Source organism: Nerophis ophidion, linkage group LG13 (genome assembly GCF_033978795.1).
Source record: "Nerophis ophidion isolate RoL-2023_Sa linkage group LG13, RoL_Noph_v1.0, whole genome shotgun sequence".
In the NCBI taxonomy this organism is placed as follows: Eukaryota; Metazoa; Chordata; class Actinopteri; order Syngnathiformes; family Syngnathidae; genus Nerophis; species Nerophis ophidion.
This window is the reverse complement of record NC_084623.1, coordinates 8,498,725-8,513,371: the sequence shown is the minus strand read 5'-3', so window position 1 is coordinate 8,513,371 and position 14,647 is coordinate 8,498,725. Positions and strand designations below refer to the sequence as shown.

General features: G+C 39.8%; 1 pseudogene; it reads right to left on the bottom strand.

Moving 5' to 3' along the window:
- The window catches only part of LOC133564867 (alsin-like), a 130,340-nt pseudogene that overhangs the window by 24,648 nt on the left and 91,045 nt on the right, over nucleotides 1-14,647 (bottom strand).

Sequence of the window (14,647 nt, the reverse complement as noted above, 5' to 3'; positions counted from 1 at the left end):
GGGTCGCGGGGGCAGCAGCCTAAGCAGGGAAGCCCAGACTTCCCTATCTCCAGCCACTTCGTCTAGCTCTTCCCGGGGGATCCCGAGGCGTTCCCAGGCCAGCCGGGAGACATAGTCTTTCCAACGTGTCCTGGGTCTTCTCCGTGGCCTCCTACCAGCTGGACGTGCCCTAAACACATCCCTAGGGAGGCGTTCGGGTGGCATCCTGACCAGATGCCCGAACCACCTCATCTGGCTCCTCTCGATGGCAGAGCCTCTCACCCTATCTCTAAGGGAGAGACCCGCCACCCGGCGGAGGAAACTCATTTCGGCCGCTTGTACCCGTGATCTTATCCTTTCGGTCATGACCCAAAGCTCATGACCATAGGTGAGGATGGGAACGTAGATCGACCGGTAAATTGAGAGCTTTGCCTTCCGGCTCAGCTCCTTCTTCACCACAACGGATCGATACAACGTCCGCATTACTGAAGACGCCGCACCGATCCGCCTGTCGATCTCACGATCCACTCTTCCCCCACTCGTGAACAAGACTCCTAGGTACTTGAACTCCTCCACTTGGGGCAGGGTCTCCTCCCCAACCCGGAGATGGCACTCCACCCTTTTCCGGGCGAGAACCATGGACTCGGACTTGGAGGTGCTGATTCTCATTCCGGTCGCTTCACACTCGGCTGCGAACCGATCCAGTGAGAGCTGAAGATCCCGGCCAGATGAAGCCATCAGGACTACATCATCCGCAAAAAGCAGAGACCTAATCCCGTGGCCACCAAACCGGAACCCCTCAACGCCTTGGCTGCGCCTAGAAATTCTGTAATATTCATATTTAGTAAAAGCCTTTTTGCTCAGGCAGTAACTGTACCATCAAGCTCTATGGTCATTGTCCTTAATGTATCTGTCATGCATCAACATATTTTTGGCCAGCAGTTCAATTCTGTGACAGACCGACAGAGGCATGTGTTTGGCTCTTTCAAATAGGAACAACCAGTGGAAACTAATCTGCTTGTATTTGAGTATTAGTGACAAACATATTTACAGTACAAAAGCAGCAATAGAAAGAAGTAGTTGAAGGGAAAAATTGTGAGTGATTTAAACACAAGTTGGGGAAAAGATTATTACAGTTCATTTATGTTTATATACAATGTTGTATTGCATGAATGTATTTCTGATGTTGTTGATGGACAGTAGGCTATGATTATTGACAGTATGATGCACAGTTGCACTGCAGCCCTACACTAAAGAGTAAAGATGAGAACTCTTCCAAGTTGTCTCCTTTGCTTTCATTTTAGTTGCTTTACGCTATAACATCTGCATGACATGAAATTATGATTGCTAATGTAAAAAAAAAAAAAAAAAAGTAAACTTTCAGAGTGCTGCCTTGGAGCACTTTTGTGTCCACACCAATCTCAAAATCAAACCTACTCCCTTGCCAGTAACTAATGTTGACTTCCATGCGAGAGATGAAATGATGTACAGTATGTTGGAATGCATCTACTGCTGCCTTATCAGCAGCGTCATGACTTATCTCCTACCTTCCCGTTGACAGTCCAGTCTTCAGAGAACTCCCCATGGAAAGCAGTGTCATCATCTGATACCAGCAGACCTGGACCCTGAGAGAACAACCACGTTGCATCAGAGTTCTTCCAGCCAACTCAAATCTTGGAAGAAAAAATATCTTTCAGAAGAAAGTGAAGTTACCTAAACTGATCACTTTGGGGGGAATTTCAGGTCATTTTGTTTTTATTGGGCATTGTACTTGTTTTAAGTTGTTTTTAACTGGAACATGATATAAATTGTGTTTCATAGGTTGATTGGAAACACTAAATGGGCCCTAGTGTGTGAATGTGAGTGTGAATGTTGTCTGTCTTTCTGTGTTGGCCCTGGGATGAGGTGGCGACTTGTCCAGGGTGTACCCCGCCTTCCGCCCGATTGTAGCTGAGATAGGCGCCAGCGCCCCCCGTGACCCCGAAAGAGAATAAGCGGTAGAAAATGGATGGATGGATGTTAATTGTGTGAATGCTCCAAAGCATGGGTGTCAAACTCTGGCCCGCGGGCCAAATTTGGCCCGACGTGTATTTTCATTTGGCCCTTGAGGCAATATCAAATTAAGATTAGAGCTGGCCCGCCGGTGTTATACAGCGGCGGTGTCGCTGTAACACCGCATTCACCGCTAATACTCATACTAAGGCAATGCAAGCTTGGTCAACAGCCATACAGGTCACACTGAGGGTGGCCGTATAAACAACTTTAAGACTGTTACAAATATGCGCCACACTGTGAACCAACGCTAAACGAGAATGACAAGCAAATTTCGGGAGAACATTCGCACGGTAACACAACATAAACACAACAGAACAAATACACAGAACCCCTTGCAGCACTACCTCTTCCTGGACGCTACAATATAAAAATGTATTATTAGCCTGTGGGAAAAGTTTATTTTGATATTTACCTGAGAAGGCTGCAAATAGAAAAGAGGCATTCAATTTCTATTTAAATTTGATTTGATATGCCATTGCTATTTTTAAATTATTAGTATTATTTGAAACTCGATTTTGCATGTCACTATAAAGTTATATAAGCCTTGCTTGTTCAATATTCAATGCAGAACTTGTTTGGGTCCCTATTAAAAGGTTAATTTGTTCAACCTTGGCCCGCGGCTTTGTTCCGTTTAAAATTTTGGCCCACTTTGTATTTGAGTTTGACACCCCTGCTCCAAAGCATTCACACATGGTTTTCTACACCAAAAGGCATCTATTCATTATTATTGTTATAATTGTTATTTTTATTATCATTATTGTCAAGATTTTGGCGCACTCTACCTTCACCCGAAACAGTTCCAACTTCAAACTGTTCAGCCTATTCGGGAATTGCCGGCTTTCTCTTGACAAATTCAAAAAATTTGCAGGATTTCCCAGAATTCCAGGTTTTCGGGGACATTTTTCCCATTCAAAATTAATTGGCCATTTTTTAACAGATTCAAACTATTTCCACCTTCAACATATTCCACTTATCCTGCACATGCAATCTATCATTTTGCCAAGTTCAAAACAATTTCTGGAATTTCCATAATTACCGTTTTTTTCAAACCCTTTTTTCTGTTGACTACTCCTTACACATTTTTCAAGCAACTTTAAAAATTGCTGGTTTTCCTGAAATAACAGGAGTTCCGTAATGTTATTTCTCAATTAAAAATGTTACTACTTCAAGATTTCTCGACCGATTTGAAAAATTCCAACACCGACCTTTCACTACATTCAAAATATGAGTTCCCCAAATTCCCAAATTTTCATGAAATTCCCATAGATGGGACATTTTTTAAAGTTCCACAACTCAGTAGAAGCATTTAAGTCTCACCTTAAAACTCATTTGTATACTTTAGCCTTTAAATAGACTCCCTTTTTAGACCAGTTGATCTGCCGTTTCTTTTCTTTTTCTTCTATGTCCCACTCTCCTTTGTGGAGGGGGTCCGGTCCGATCCGGTCGCCATGTACTGCTCGCCTGTGTATCGGCTGGGGACATCTCTGCGCTGCTGATCCGCCTCCGCTTGGGATGGTTTCCTGCTGGCTCCGCTGTGAACGGGACTCTCGCTGCTGTGTTGGATCCGCTTTGGACTGGACTCTCGCGACTGTGTTGGATCCATTATGGATTGAACTTTCACAGTATCATGTTAGACCCGCTCGACATCCATTGCTTTCCTCCTCTCCAAGGTTCTCATAGTCATCATTGTCACCGACGTCCCACTGGGTCATTATTGTCACCGATGTCCCACTGGGTGTGAGTTTTCCTTGCCCTTATGTGGGCCTACCGAGGATGTCGTAGTGGTTTGTGCAGCCCTTTGAGACACTAGTGATTTAGGGCTATATAAGTAAACATTGATTGATTGATTGATTGAACTCCAACATTTTTTATCCTACTCAGACCGTTCTAACTTCAAAATATTCAGCCTGTTCTGGAATTGCGTCCTCTACTTCAACAATTTGTTATTTTGAAGTTCAACTTCAGCATTGGAGCATTCGCACGCTATTCCTTCAGGAATTGCTTCATCTTGTATATGTAAGTCATTTAAATTGTTTTCATGTCTTATTATACTTTTTGGCCTTTTGGTCCGGGACCCTTTGGGACTGTGTGACAAGAGGTGCCACTTTCGTGACCTCTGTGGTGCTTTTTTTGTGGACTTCTGGATCTGCCTCCCGGGAGCCTTTTGGCCATGGAGACCAGCTGCTGGGTGTCTGCCACACCAGAGTCGGTTTGGAGGGACTGGAGGAGATGCGGATGAGGGGACAGGGCTGCGGAGCTAGCACCGAGCGCTGGGACAGAGAGGTTTCGCGGTGTCTTGGCTGGGTGAGCAGGTGTCGGACACCTCAGTCACCTTGGACGTATCCTCGCTCATCCATGCGGACTAGACATTGGCCGAGAGTGGAGTCGGCTGTCTTGGTTGCTTTGTTGGGTCTACTCCTGTCTCTGACCATGCTCCCTCCACCCCAGCGGACGATGGCGTGGAACACCGCAGAGGCCACCACAGTGGATATGTTTCTTTTACTTTTTATTCATAGCTGTATGTAGAACTGTCTGGTTGTATCTGCTGCTTTAATGTCTTTAATGTCCTCTGTGGTCTTTGATGTTTCCCTCTTACACACATGTAAGAGGGATGTGTACTATGGCCATGAGTTGTTTTTTTCCCTTGGCCTCAGTCTGCACCTCCTCTCCAGGGCCCAGGCTAAGACCGATTTTTTTTATTTTATTTTAATCTTCAATTTTTTTCTGCCATTACCCCCCTTGTTTACCTGTATCTCATCTTTTTTGTAAGGGGCGCTGGAAGCCGGCAGACCCGTCAGCGATCCTGTTCTGTCTCCCTGTAATGTTTGTCTGATCTTGAATGGGATTGTGCTGAAAATTGTAATTTTCCTGAAGGAACTCTCCTGACGAAATAAATAAAGTACTATCTAATCTAATCTAAATTGATTGATTGAGAATTCATAAAGTCCCAGATGTTGGCCCCATTGATAACTAACTAGCTAACCCCTATCTATTTTCACATTCACCATATATCAGCGAAAACGGCATCAACTTAAAAAAAGAAACATTGTCGGTTGAAGTGGACACTTACACTCATCTTGTTTTCCCTGAAATGTCCTTCATAGTACACGCCGTACTGAGTCACCACCAAGGCCCTCCCATGCCGCTCGTCATCCAGCCACATTCCCATGTACTTCTCACCCCTGGAAAAACGGAGGAAGGCATCAATACAACGACAAGCTACAAGACATTATAGATAATAGGGCTGTGAGTCTTTGGGCACCACACGATTTGCTTTGATTCTTGCGGGTAAAGACTCGATTCAAAACAATTATATTATATATATATATATATATATATATATATATATATATATATATATATATATATAACGATTATATCGGACCTCATCCTAATTTACACTCCTGCGCACGCTCTGAGGTCCGAGTGTCAGCTTCAGCTCGTGGTGCCCAAGACAAGACTTAAAACCAGGGGAGACAAGACCCTCTCTGTGGTCGGCCCTAAGCTCTGGAACACTCTGGCAACCTCTATGTTCCAACTGCTTCCACAGTGGAGTGTTTTAAGTCTTGTTTTAAGACCCACTTTTATCCTTTGGCTTTTAACACTACGTGAGTTGTGTGGTCCTCTGTGTTTTTATATTTTTTATTTGTATTTATTGTTTTAACTGGTTTTACCCTTTAAAATAGTTTTTAATCATATTTATTTTTTATATTGTATTTACAGGTGCTGTTCATATTATTAGAATATCATGAAAAAGTTGATTTATTTCAGTAATTATATTCAGAACGTGAAACTTACATATTATATCAATTCATTACACACATAGTGATATATTTGAAATGTTTATTTCTTTAAATGTTGATGATTACTACTGACAATTTCTGAAAATCCCAAATTCAGTATCTCAGAAAATTAGAATATTAGTTACGACTAGTACCAAAAAATATTTTTTAGAAATGTGGGCCAACTGAAAAGTATGAACATGGAAAGTTTCAGCATGTACGTTAGTCATTACTTAGTTGCAGCTCCTTTCAGTCTGTTGCACCCCTCAGGTGTTATGAGAGCCCAGGTTGCTTTAATAGTGGCCTTCAGCTCTTCAGCATTGTTGGGTCTGGCATCTGGCATCTTCCGCTTCACAATACCCCATAGGTTTTCTTTGGTGTTAAGGTCAGGTGAGTTTGCAGGCCAATCAAGAACAGGGATATCATGGTCCTTAAACCAGGTACAGGTAGATTTGGCACTGTGTGCAGGTGCCAAGTCATGTTGGAAAATGAAATCTTCACCTCCATAAAATTGGTCCGCGGCAGGCAGCATAAAGTGTTCTAAAACTTCCTGGTAGACTGCTGCATTGACCCTAGACCTCAGGAAACACAGTGGACCAACACCAGCAGATGACATGGCACCCCAGACCATTACCCATTGTGGAAATTTGACACTGGACTTCAGGCAACGTGGATTCTGTGCCTCTCCTGTCTTCCTCCAGACTCTGGGACCTTGATTTCCAAAGGAGATACAAAATTTACTTTCATCTGAAACATAACTTTGGACCACTCAGCAGCAGTCCAGTCCTTTTTGTCTTGAGCCCAGGCGAGACGCTTTTGACGTTGTCTCTTATTCAAGAGTGGCTTTACACAAGGAATGCGACAGCTGAAGCCCATATTTTGCATACGTCGGTGCGTGGTGGTTCTTGAAGCACTGACTCCAGCTGCAGTCCACTCTTTGTGGATCTCCCCCACATTTTTGAATCTGTTTTGTTTGACAATCCTCTCCAGGGCGCGGTTATCCCTCTTGCTTGTACACTTTTTTCTACCACATCTTTGTCTTCCCTTCGCCTCTCTATTAATGTGCTTGGACACAGAGCTCTGGGAACATCCAACCTCTTTGGCAATGACCTTTTGTGTCTTGCCCTCCTTCTTTAAAGTATCAATGGTCATCTTTTGGACAGTTGTCAAGTCAGCAGTCTTCCCCATGATTGTGTGTCATACAGAATCAAAACGAGAGACCATTTAAAGGCTTTTCCAGGTGTTTTGAGTTAGTTAGCTAATTAGAGTGTGGCACCAGGTGTCTTCAATATCTGACCTTTTCACCATATTCTAATTTTCTGAGATGTTGAATTTAGGGTTTTCATTGGTTGTCAGCTATAATCATCTCCTTTTTGGCAAAAAACACTTGAAATGTAACAGTCTGTTTGGAATGAATGTATACATTCTACAAGTTTGACTTTCTAAATGGAATTAATGAAATAAATCAACTTTTTCATGATATTCTAATAATATGACCAGCACCTGTATATTATTTTTACATTTATTTTTTGGTTTTGGTTTTTATTCAGTCATTGGTGGAGCTAATGATAATATTTGAATATTGTTTTTAATATTGTTGTGCAGCACTTTGGAAACATTTCTGTTGTTTAAATGTGCTATAAAAATAAAGTGGATTGGATTGGATTCTCGGTTCAAAATCATTTTTTTTTAATAACATTGGGTACCAGTTCTATGATTAATGATTAATTCCTGCATAAAATATATTCACTGCTCTGATTAATTTCTACATTACCTAAAATAAAACTGGTTTTGTTTAATAAAATTCTACCCAAATATTTGATGAATTCAAACACAAATAAGGCAACAAGAGAAGTATCCAACACTTCTCTTTTCTAAAGTAAACATGTATAGAAGATATGATCATCTACATCAGGGGTGTCAAACTCCAATACAGAGTGGGCCAAAATTTTAAACAGAACAAAGCCGCGGGCCAAGGTTGAACAAATTAACCTTTTAATAAGGATCCAAACAAGTTTCGCATTGAATATTGAACAAGCAAGGCTTATATAACTTTATAGTGACATGTAAAGTTGAGTTTCAAATAATAATAACATAATTTAAAAAATATCAATGGCATATCAAAAATTGAATGCCTCTTTTCTATTTGTAACCTTCTGAGGTAAATATCAAAATAAACTTTTTCCACAGGCCAATAATATATTTGAAAGTAAAATAACAATAAGGAATGAATCAAACATTCAAGCCTTGAAGTAGCAGGAGAAATTGAATGAATAAAACGTTAATTATTTCTCAGTTTGTTAGACTGATTTGCTTAAACAACGCTTAAATAACCTAATAGTGCAAAATCAACTTTCAAAAAACAAACGAAAAAACATCGCAGAAATAAAATTTAAATAAGAAATGTAATGCCTCTTTTCTATTTGAAGCCTTCAAATGTAAATATCAACATTAACTTTTTCCACTAGCTAATAAAATGGAAAATAAAATAATGAGGTGGTCGGGGTTTGGTGGTAGCGGGGGTGGATAATGTAGCGTCCAGGAAGAGTTAGTGCTGCAAGGGGTTCTGGGTATTTGTTCTGTTGTGTTCATGTTGTGTTTCGCTGCGGTTGTTCTCCCGAATTGTGTTTGTCATTCTTGTTTGGTGTGGCTTCACAGTGTGGCGCATATTTGCAACAGTGTTAAAGTTGTTTATACGGCCACCCTCAGTGTGACCTGTATGGTTGTTGATCAAATATGCCTTGCATTCACTTGTGTGTGTGTGTGTGTGTGTGTGTGTGTGTGTGTGTGTGTATATATTATGTGACTTGGCTGGCACGCTCTATGTATGGAGGAAAAGCGGACGTAACGACAGGTTGTGGAGAACGCTAAAGGCAGTGCCTTTAAGGCACGACCCCAATATTGTTGTCCGGGGAGAAATTCGGGAGAATGGTGGCCCCGGGAGATGTTCGGGAGGGTCACTGAACTTCGGTAGTCTCCCGGGAAAATCAGGAGGGTTGGCAACTATGAGTATAAGCGGTGAATGCGGTATAATGTTAATTTGATATTGCCTCAAGGGCCAAATAAAATTACACGGCGGGCCAAATTTGGCCCGCGGGCCAGAGTTTGACACCCATGATCTACATCAACAATAGGATTTGTCTGAGTATCTGGACAGGAAAGATTACACAAATCGATTAAGAATAGTTACGATAATTTTTTGACAACCCTAATGCTAATGATAAAGTATCAATGAGACGAGCAGTTGTACACACAAAAGTCTGTATGGGTACTACAATATGGAACTAATTCCCAGTAGCTGGTAATTGATACTGGTACTCAATGGTATACATTTTGTGTACTTTTGTGTGTGTATGAATGTGTTAATAAATGTTAATTGTTTAAAAACATTGATTTATTTATTTATTTAACACAGATCTGTGTTGTCCAGTTATGTTGTTTTCTTATGCATCTGTTTCTCATTTGCAAGTACTGCACTGTACTACCATGTAGTTGCAATTCTCAGACATCAGATGGCAGTAGTTTCTTAACCATAGGGCCGGGGGCCTTACAGAAGGAAGTGAGGTTACCTGAGCTGATCACTTTGAGGGAATTTCAGGTCATTTTAAAGGATAGAGAAACTGTTTCTATTGGGCATTGTACTTGTTTTAAGTTGTTTTTACTGAAACATGTTATTTGTTGTGTTTATGTAAAATGTGTTAATGCTCCCAAGCTTTCACACATAGTTTTCTACAGCAACATTTATGTATGTATTATTATTATTATTGTTTTGGTTTTCTACGCCAAAATTCATCTGTTTATTATTCAACTTTTTCTTCTTCTTTTCCAGATTGTGGCTCTACCTTCCACATTTTTCACCCGATTCAAACTGTTCAGCCTATTCAGGAATCGCGGGATTTCCCCTTGACAAATTTGAAATAAATTCCCAGAACTCCATGTTTTCCGGGAGATTTTTCCCATTCAAAATGAATTGGCCATTTTTCAAACTTCCACCATTCCCACATTTTTCAACCGATTCATACAATTTCCACCTTCAACATATTCCACTCATCCTGCACATCCAAACTATCATTTGTTGGGCCGACAAAAAGTATCTGTTTCTCAGCTGTGGCCCATACTCAGGTGTAATACGCTTATCCACCACTTGTGGCAGTGATGACATCATCAAACAAACAGAAGAAATCGGGAGCAAAAGTCGAAGAAGTTTCTTTTAAGCGCAAAAATTATGACTAAAGTGATGACGTTGTATCTACATTTGTGCTTCAATTTTATTGAGTCTTTATTTAAAAAATATATATTAATGCCCAAGTGGACCTCACGCAACCCCAAGAGGGATAAGCGGTAGAAAAATGGATGGATAGATAGACGTTATTAATTAATAACTGTTGGAAATTATTTATTTTAGCACTGTGTAAATGTATGTAAATTTTTTAATCAGAATCCCTTCTTTTGCAGTATATTTTATTTTTGTAATCAGCCAGATTAACACATGCTTTCATACCATTTGACGAGGTTCATCCTATTAAAGTGTAAGTAGGTTGGATATAATTAGTACCAGAAGATGGACGATACCAGAAGATGGACGATACCTCATAAGATAGCTCTTCTGTAGTGGAAAAGTTGGTCCCTGGGGTGAAAAAAGGCTACGAACCCCTGAACTACAATGTGTTGCCTAGTCAGGAAGTAGTCTTTGCAAGCGTTGTCTTTTGTTAAGCCCTAAAAGTGTTTGTACTGTAAGTATTGTACTTATTAAACACCAGCTGGTTGTTTGTTTGTTTGTAACGTGCATCTTAGTTGTAAATGTAACTATCAAATTTGTAGGTATTGAATGAATTTACCATGAATTGATTTACGTGGACCCCGACAAGTGGAAAAACATATCGGGGTGTTACCATTTAGTGGTCAATTGTTCGGAATATGTACTGTACTTTACAATCTACTAATAATAGTTTCAATTAATCAATCAATCAATCAAAATTGCCATGTAAAATCACTAATGCTAATCTGTAGCATGTTCATGGTAAATCCAAAGAAAATTAGCATCGAGCTAGCACAATTTGAAAAGTGGAGCCTTACTGTACTCCAATGACTTCTTGCTTTGTCGGCATAGAAAATAGTTATATTACTTAGAGGCAGTACAGCTGAGCCCGCTCTGATGCTTGACTGCTTGTTTCTTGGCCGAGTGCTTGAGCCGGTGCCTACCGGACGTGACATCATGTGCAAAGTATTAAAAATTACGTGGCCATTCCTACCCACGAGTTAGTGAAAGTCGAAGGCTGGGCGAGTGAATTGTTCTGTAAATTTGGCCAAACATTTACTGTATATCAATCCCCGCCCCCTTTCCCACTGTTATTGACAACAACGCGATCGTATTGCGCACACAGGAAGTTGCACGTCATACCTGGTGATGTCATCATAAACGCCGTATCCCGTCTTCTTGCCGTAGACCCACTGACCGATGAAAACGCCCGAAGAGGTCTTGTCCAACTTCCCGGAGCTCAGCATGCCGTAGCCGTGGCGCTGGCCATCGCTGAAGCAGCCTTCGTAAACGTCGCCTGAGGCGTATCTGTGGAGGACCGAGGCAGACATGAAGACAACAGCACCCGGCAGTACGGCTGTGTATTGGAGCAGCTAATAAAACAAAGAGTTGCGTCAGAGATTACAGTCTTAGACTTTACGTCTGCCTAGTTTTTAATGACTACTTAGACCTACTACGCTACTGTTTTTAAAATATTGGTCATTATGGCATACTTGCCAACCTTGAGACCTCCGAATTCACTTTCATACATCTGAATTTTTACTACCGTACACAGTTTTTTGGATTTGAACGTACGTCTATTTTCAATATGAAGGCTACACAACTATAGTTAAACGAGGCCTTAGGTCAGGGGTCACCAACCTTTTAGAAACCAAGAGCTACTTCTTGGGTACTGATTAATGCGAAGGGCTACCAGTTTGATACGCACTTAAATAAATTGCCAGAAATAGCCAATTTGCTCAATTTACCTTTAACTCTATGTTATTATTAATAATTAATGATAGTTATCTTTGTTGTAACACTGATCATCTTAATGATTTCTCACAATAAATATATATTTTTGATGACATGTTTTAAATATTATTATTCAGTTGAAGAGAGTGTTTAAATTAATATTATTTATTATTATTAAATAGGTTAAAATCCAATCTGCACTAGAATATATAACAAATTGTACCAAAGTATATTTCTAACAAAGACAAATTATTTTCTTCTAGATTTTCCAGAACAAAATTTTTAAAAGAAATTCAAATGACTTTGAAATAAGATTTAAATTTGATTCTACAGATTTCCTAGATTTGCCAGAATTGTTTTGAATTTTAATCATAATAAGTTTGAATACATATTTCACAAATATTCTTCGTCGAAAAAACAGAAGCTAAAATGAAGAGTTAAATTAAATTTTTTTAAATTATTTTTCACAATAAAAAAAAATACATTTACTTGAACATTAATTTAAATTGTCAGGAAAGAAGAGGAAGGAATTTAAAAGGTAAAAAGGTATATGTGTTTAAAAATCCGAAAATCATTTTTCAGGTTGTATTTTTTTCTCTAAAATTGTCTTTCTGAAAGTTATAAGAAGCAAAGTTGAAAAAAATAATGAATTTATTTAAACAAGTGAAGACTAAGTCTTTAAAATATTTTCTTGGATTTTAAATAATAAATAAATGGGTTGTACTTGTATAGCGCTTTTCTACTTTCAAGGTACTCAAAGCGCTTTGAAACTACTTCCACATTTACACATTCACACACACATTCACACACTGATGGAGGGAGCTGCCATGCAAGGCGCCAACCAGCACCCATCAGGAGCAAGGGTGAAGTGTCTTGCTCAGGACACAATGGACGTGACGAGGTTGGTTCTAGGTGGGATTTGAACCAGTGACCCTCGGGTTGCGCACGGCCACTCTCCCACTCTATTTGAGTTTTGTCTTTCTCAGAATTAAAAATGGCGAGCAAAGCGAGACCAGCTTGCTAGTAAATAAATACAATTTAAAAAATAGAGGCAGCTCGCTGGTAAGTGCTGCTATTTGAGCTATTTTTAAAACAGGCCCGCGGGCGACTCATCTGGTCCTTACGGGCCACCAGGTGCCCGTGGGCACCGCGTTGGTGACCCCTGCCCAAGATGAACTCCTTTAACACAAATAAAAATTCAGGGTGTCTTTTCATTTTTTTGGCAACCTTACCTGTAGATGCCAAAGCCGTGGATCTTGCCGTCCCGCCAGTGTCCCTGGTAGCAACCTGCTTTATTCAGAAGTTTGTCTGGAATTATACACTCCCCGTATCTGGAAGCAGAAATGCCAGTTATTGAGAAACCTACAAATTGTTTTACCGTATTTTGCGGGCTACAAGACACATTTAAAATCATTTTTTTCCCCTCAAAACTTGACAGTGCCCCTTATAACCCGGTGAGCCTAAAGTATGGAATAACTCTGGTTTTGCTTCCCGACTTCGAAGCAATTTTATTTGCACATAGTGTAATGATAAGTGTGACCAGTAGATGGCAGTCAAACATAAGAGATATGTGTAGACTGCACTATGATGGCAATATGACTCAAGTAAACAACAGCAACATTTCATATGTTTCAGTGAAAATACAGAACATTACACATGGTGTTCAAAAATCTATCAAAATTACTCAGTTTAAAAGGTTGTTTAAATTAATAGTGCTTACAAAGTACAAAGAAGAAGAATTATGAGAAATGCATTCAACCTTATTGAAAATAAGATGTTCTGGATCTCAGTATATTAATAATGACTGAATTAATTGATTACATATTACAAAACTGTTGTGTATACTAATTCACAGATGTTATTTTGTTATAAAAAAGGTCAGTTAATGATTATATATATTTGTAAACACTCTGAAGTGGGAAAGGGGTAGGATTAAATAAGATTTGCTTCCTCCTACTCCTTTTCGGACATGATGTAAAGTGAAATGATATGAAACTGTGTGATGTATTATACTGTAAGTGTGTTCATGTTCGAAATAAACTAAAGAAAGAAAGAAAATGTTTTAGTACGACTTTGGTAAGCTATGAAGCCGCACCGCTTGATGGATTGTACGACTATTATTATTATGGTGTGTGTATAAGGTAAGACATTATCTGGCGTTTTGTTTGGAATATTATGTAAAAGCAACTTTTCTTATTTTGATTGATTGAAACTTTTATTAGTAGATTGCAAAGTACAGTACATATTCTGTACAATTGACCACTAAATGGTAACACCCGAATAAGTTTTTCAACTTGTTTAAGTCGGGGTCCACGTTAATCAATTCATGGTAAACTTAACTTCTGGTACCTGCTGATTTGTATTCGCATCTGCATAAATCCTGAAAAATTGCGTGTGTCCGCCTTTGTAGTCTGTGCGGACACCGTAGTCGATAAGCTTCTTCTTTTTCACTATCTTCTTGTTATGTGACATTCGTCCTTCGCTGTTGCCATTTGTAATATAAAGTCGTGTAAATTTCTTAGTTATATCTGTCAGTAAACTCGCCATGAATGCGCTAAAACATACCGGCGTAGTGAGTTTACATTATCCACCCAAGGAACTTTAGTTATTAGAGAGTTCTGGTCGGACGGTTTTTTCACGGGACACATTTTGTATTGTCGTTTCCGGATAAGGAGATGCTGCTCCGTTATTGATTGAAGTAAAGTCTGAATGTCATTAAAACAGTTAGCTCCATCTTTCGAGATTTTTTCCACACCCGTCCTTGCACGCTACACCGCTACAACAAAGATGACTGGGAGAAGACGCTGCCGAAGGTGAGCCATGTAAATAAGCCCGCACA